General features: G+C 30.4%; 1 pseudogene; it reads left to right on the top strand.

Moving 5' to 3' along the window:
- Positions 1–5404: 5404 nt before the first annotated feature.
- On the top strand, positions 5405–5628 carry LOC145264028 (U2 spliceosomal RNA; annotated as a pseudogene).
- Positions 5629–6050: the final 422 nt, after the last annotated feature.

The raw sequence follows: 6050 nt of genomic DNA, 5'->3' as shown, positions 1-6050 counted from the left end.
TGTACATTTCCCTACGCAATAACTCTGTCAATTTTATGTCTACAGAATCCAAATTTGATATACAGGGTACTGAGATTTAGGAAAATCTTTATGGTCGGTTTACGGCCAGATATTTGGCTGTTAAGGGGTCATCAAATTCCTCCGACATTTTTGGGTCTAAAAACTTGAAATTTTGGATATAGGTTCCTTGGACATAGATCTAACTTAATAACTTTATTTGAGCCGAAACAATAGATGTTAAGGGATCATAATAGGGGTCAAAGTTTTTAAATAATTACCTCTGCGGTCTCTACCAAATTATTCTGAGAATTTCTGGTCTAAAGATTTGAAATTTGGCATAAAAGGTATTCAAGTTTTGTAATCGGTTTAGTTCGAATAATTTTACTTACCAATATATAAATGTATGTATGCATGTATGTATGTATGTATGTTTGCATGACTGTCTTAAACTTTTGACAGAGGCGACGGATTTTTACACGATTAGTATTGTTTTTAAGTTCGACCTTTTAGACGACAAATACCGAATACTTGGCTAAAGACATTAATTTCTTCACCCTTACCCGGGCATGTTTTTACAGGGAGGGCTCGCTTTTTTCACCGATATTTTTAAAAGTCATCCCCTCTTTTCGATTGTCTAGCCTTAATTTAAACCTACGTCGCTTCCGGTTTGGCGGTGGTTGTAACAGCAAAGACGTCACATTTTCCCCGCTCTTTTCCTCTTTCGCGTTACGGATTCGAGCTTGGCTTCCTACTACCATTTCTTTTTTTGCTCAACACACCCCTCCAAACATTCGGACTACACCGGCCACCATACTAGTTCATATATATATATATATATATATATATATATATATATATATATATATACACATATATATGTGTGTGTGTGTGTAAGTGTGTGTGTGTGTGTATGTGTGTGTGTGTGTGTGTGTGTGTGTGTGTGTGTGTGTGTGTGTGTGGGTGTAATTATTTACTATAATAATTATCAAATACCTACAGAAAGTAGTGTTTCATTTTTCGGGAATCAAGAGAGCAGGGTGTCACGATAAACAACGATACACACACAAATATATATATATATATATATATATATATATATATATATATATATATATATATATATATATTGGTGGTATAAAATCAAAGTTTTTAGAGCGCTTTAATTAAGTATAATTTTTAAGAGCTCATTTTTTTTGCATATGGACAATTTATGTCTAGTTATAAGTATGGTCTCTAACATATTAAGGTGATGTTTGGAGCAGGTTTTGTGCATGGTCTGAAAACAGCATCCAACAACTTTTTTCCTACAAATGCTGACCCATTGATAACTCGGATGTGCTCTATATGCGCCCGAATGAGTTGCTTAGACGCCCGGATGAGTTCCTTAAACGCCCGGATGAGTTCCTTAAACGCCCGGATGCTCTCAGTCATGGATTTTCTTTGAACCGCCGAGAATTGCGAATACATGCATTTTCGCTTTTAATATTGACGAGAATATTTAGTATTTTTATCGCTTTATTTCTAATCAATTCCTTGTGATTTTGTTTCTTCCCCTATGCGTCATTAACAGTAATTTATGTACGGATTAATTATGTGTTTTATGTGTTATTAACAGAGGTTTCATTTGTGAATATGGGTTGATCGAAACTGCCTTGAGTTATTTTTCTTTTAATCGAATTGATTTTTTTCTTTGTTATGAGTTTGGGTTTTAAGCGAATAAATTTTAGCTATTAAATATCATTTATTTTCCCACCATTTATATGTGATAATGTCCTATATTTTTTACGACTTCATATGTTCCATTTAATACTTTCAGTATATTTTGTGTCACATTTATCGTTCTAATCTATCTATTTTACTTGTCATCTATCACTCTATCTGTCTATCTATCTATCCATCTATTGTGCGGTCTCTCTCCTCATATATAATGTAAAGAATACTCGAACAGTCTAAGACTGAAACGAAAAATCACAATACTAAAATCTAAGAATCCAAAAAATAAATATCAAAATAGAATAAAAGCACCCCTACCCTTATATATATATATATATATATATATGTATATATATATATATATGTATATATATATATATATAGTAAAAATGGTAATTAGTAAAAACCTGAAGAGTACTCAATACTATTGCAGAGCAAAAAATATATATATATTTTTTTTTTTGTGACTACTCCCTTATTTAAATGTACATCTTTCTTTCGTTGGAATTTATTAACCCATTATATATATATATATATATATATATATATATATATATATGTATATATATAGTAAAAATGGTAATTAGTAAAAACCTGAAGAGTACTCAATACTATTGCAGAGCAAATATATATATATATATATATATTTTTAATTACCATTTTATCTGCTTGATTACACATGGTCCAATTAAATAAAAATTAACATCTCAAAAATTCAGAAGCATTATGTATATTTTTATTACCGTTTTATCTGATTCGTTATATATATTTCGATTACCGAATCATATACACGATCCAACAGTTTTATCAGATAATTATTATTTCTGTAAAATCTGGTGAAACTGTCGGATCGTTGATATGTTTCTGAATTTTTGAGATGGGGATTAATGTATTATTCGCATTCATCAGATTACTGTTCTCATCTTCAGTGTTATTTTCACAATATTTCAGCCAATGTAACCTCCGACCTTCTTCCATTGTATCTTAGTAATATCTCTTATCTTATGGTTCCACAAAAAATCACTTTTACTTAGATTATTGGCAACCTTCTTACGGTACCCGATGGTTTTATAGAAAAAAATCTGGTTAGAAAAATATCAGGGAAACCAATGCCAAGAATAGAATCTTCAGATTTATACAACAGAAGAGCTGGTCCCCCTCCTCACACATACATATTAGTAACGACCTTGGATCACATTCACCTTTCTAGGGAAGCAAATAACTTCATAATACTATAAAACAGTACACACATTTTCAAACCAATAAAAGAAAACACACACACATCCTACGCTAAAGGAAAAGAAAAAAAACACAAGCTAAAAGAGAGAGTGAGGGAGAGAAACACAACACAGGTGTGACCACAGCCCAATAAAACAGTAATAAAAATTAAACATTCCAATGAATAGTAGACACTTACACGTTTCCACTTCTTATAATTCGTAATATTCGTGATTTGACGGTGAAAAATACTGATTTGACCCTCATAGAGTTGTCGGACTTTGCCGGGACTTAACTGCAAGTGTGACTATATTTGTATGTATTTTCATTTAATATATATATATATATATATGCATATATATATATATATATATATATATATATATATATAAATTTGTGCGGCCCCCTCCAAATAAAATATCTTGAAAAAAACCTTGTATTTGCATCTAAAAATCTTTACTTGAAGGAAAACAGCAAACTTTTTGTTGATATTATGCAAAAATCATATATATATATATATATATATATATATATATATATATATATATATATATATATACACATATATATATATATATATATAAAATAAAATAAATGAAAATATGTTCAGTCCTTTACATGGAAGTTTTGTTATTTCTTATTATTTACATTTGTATTTTTCTCCGGCTTGTTTGTTTGTTTTTAAAGCGTCTGTAATAACGTTCGGCTTAAACCGATGATTGCCGGTCTCGCCCGATCTATTCTCGACGGGATTTCCCGAGAATCCGGGTCAAATTATGCCAGAGAATCAAATATTTAAAAATTAAGCAAACCATATTTCAGTCTACACGAAATTATCAGGGGAAATAACTCTACTCGTTTAATCATCAGAGGGTAGGAATTAGCAAAATGCGGGATCGGATTTTTCATACAAAAGTATTTGATGAAACTGCAAATAAGTCAACGATCTTACTTCATAACAAAAAGTGAAGCAGAGGGAATAGGGTGAAGAAAAAGGTGATTTCACGTGAATTGATAGTCTGGTGAAAGGTGAAGTATCCAATGACTGTAAAATCCAAACATGTAAGTCCAAGAAAGTTAATTTAATTTTCCATTCGCACAAGTAAACTCCAATGAAATCGCGTAATTGGAAGATGGTCCAAAATAATCCAAAAGGCCTAAATCTGTGGAATAATTCACAAACAGGTACAAGGAAAAGGGGAAAGAATTCAAATAATATTCTTTAAAAAAAAATTCGATATGCTTGGCTGCCGAAACATGGTGTAATAAAGAAAAATGGTTTAAGAAGAAGAGAGAAAAAATGAGTGAAGAAGAAGAGGAAAAAAGATTGAATTGTGATAGAATTAATTATAAAATAGAAAAGCCAATGTCGAAATGACCCAGACAAGACGGCGTTAAAAGGCGCCAAAAATATAGGGCAAAAAGAGGTCAACTTAAAGGTACAGGTTATTACTTAAGAAAATGTCAGCAAAAGTTTTTGAAAGACACTAAAAATCAAAGGGGAGAGGATGACCGGTATCTGTAAATTCCGGATAAAGCAAGTATGTAAGAAATGCATAGAGAAAACTATAAATAAATGTACGTAAATACACACACAGGAAATGAAAGTGTAGGTATATTGATATATTTGATAGATAGGAATATTTAAACACCAAAACAGAAATGTATATATATATATATATATTTATATATATATATATATATATATATATATATATATATATATATATATATATATATATATACAAATATATATATAAATATATAAATTTCTGTTTTGAATTTACTTGATTCCTCCGGCCTTGGCAGACGTGTTTCAAATATTCTCTCCAGTGCTTTTTCTGTGCACATTTGAACTTTTCTTTTAATGATTTGGAACTCATTCCATTTGTGATTTTTTTCCAAGGAATTCTTCCTTTTTGATCATGTTGGACCATTTGGAACTTACCTGTTGGATTGGAAATTTTAAATTCGACCGTGTTTGGATTTTACCATTCTTTAATTTTTTACCCTTCACTGGGCTATCTATTCATGTGAAATCTTTTTATCATTTTTCTTTTACCTCCTACTCCCCTTACCTCACACTTTTTTTTAACCAAGTAAGATCTGTGACTTACTTCTAGTTTAATTGAATACTTTTACATGAAAAATCCGATCCCGCATTTTGCTAATTCCTGCCTTCTGATGAGAAGGAGAGTATTTCTTCGAAACTCCGCGGATTAAGGACTATTCACTTATCTTGTGTTTCCTTTTTAAAATCAAATATGTTGTTAACTCTTTTTCAAGATGTCTTTTAACATGTTTTATTAATCATTTGTTCATATATATATATATATATATATATATATATATATATATATATATATATATATATATATATATGCAGGGATCACCCGGTGTTTGCGAAAATTTATTACATTTTTAAAGATGATAAAAATACAAATTACACCACATCTGTAATGCATCTAAATGCATTTCTTGGCCTTTTGGTCAAGATCAAAATGTAGTATCTGTTCTTCAGATGCTGCAGTTCCTCTTCTTGTTCTCTTTCGGTGGAGGAGAAATCCTTCACGACTGAGACAATTTTTATTTTTGTACCTTTTCTCCACCTTAAAAAACGACCCTGGTGTCTAACTCTGTCCCGTGGGGAGGCATAGTAAATATGTACACCACATCTGTAAATAAATTAAACGCTATTTGTACATAAGCTACTCTTATTTAATAAATTCATTCAAGGAAATGTTCCTGTGCTTCTATTCGAGACTTAAATATTTGGATGACGTGTGTAAGATGGTTCTTATCGATAATGACTATTGACTATGCATGCTTACAGAGAATCGATGGTATTGTTTTATAAATAATATATATATACATATATATATATACATATATATATATATATATATATATACAAACACAAACTTAACTTCATATATGTCAGCTTTATGTGAGCCTTTGTTATGTATAACAATAAGTATATATATATATATATACACATATGTATATATAAATATATATATGTATATCTATGTGTGCGTGTGTGTGTGTGCGTGAAAAGGTTGATATTTAGTTAGGCTTAACCAAGTGAAGCATGAAATCAAGTAACGGAAATGTGTTTT

Source organism: Euprymna scolopes, chromosome 39 (assembly GCF_053919585.1).
Source record: "Euprymna scolopes isolate OS-2025 chromosome 39, ASM5391958v1, whole genome shotgun sequence".
Taxonomy (NCBI): domain Eukaryota; kingdom Metazoa; phylum Mollusca; class Cephalopoda; order Sepiida; family Sepiolidae; genus Euprymna; species Euprymna scolopes.
This window is presented reverse-complemented; position numbering and strand designations above follow the sequence as displayed.